General features: G+C 43.9%; 1 protein-coding gene across 1 annotated transcript in view; it reads left to right on the top strand.

Moving 5' to 3' along the window:
• Positions 1-378, top strand: part of LOC107611809 (kiwellin) — a gene marked incomplete in the record, with an annotated part of 6,018 nt that overhangs the window by 525 nt on the left and 5,115 nt on the right.

Here is a 378-nt window from a genome sequence, read left to right as displayed (position 1 = left end):
GTGGTGGCAGTGGTGGCACTGTCCACTGGGTGGTACAACCAAGGGTCGAGGTGCTTGAAGATGATAAGGATCACCGCGAGTAACGGGAGGAGCGTGTTGGCTAAGGTGGTGGACGAGTGCGACTCCGTTAACGGTTGTGATTCGGAGCATTCAGGACAGCCACCGTGCCGGAAAAACGTCGTGGATGGATCGCAGGCGGTGTGGGATGCTCTAGGGCTGGATACGGATGTTGGGGTTGAAAACGTTACTTGGTCAATGGCCTAAAATAATAATCTCACGTTGCCAATTCTATACGATAGGGATTAATAATAATAATAATAATAATAATAATAATAATAATAATAATAATAATAATAAACAAATAAATAAGAACAAGCA

This window comes from Arachis ipaensis, chromosome B08 (assembly GCF_000816755.2).
Source record: "Arachis ipaensis cultivar K30076 chromosome B08, Araip1.1, whole genome shotgun sequence".
In the NCBI taxonomy this organism is placed as follows: domain Eukaryota; kingdom Viridiplantae; phylum Streptophyta; class Magnoliopsida; order Fabales; family Fabaceae; genus Arachis; species Arachis ipaensis.
The sequence above is the reverse complement of the archived record's forward strand: the minus strand, read 5'-3'. Positions and strand labels throughout refer to the sequence as shown.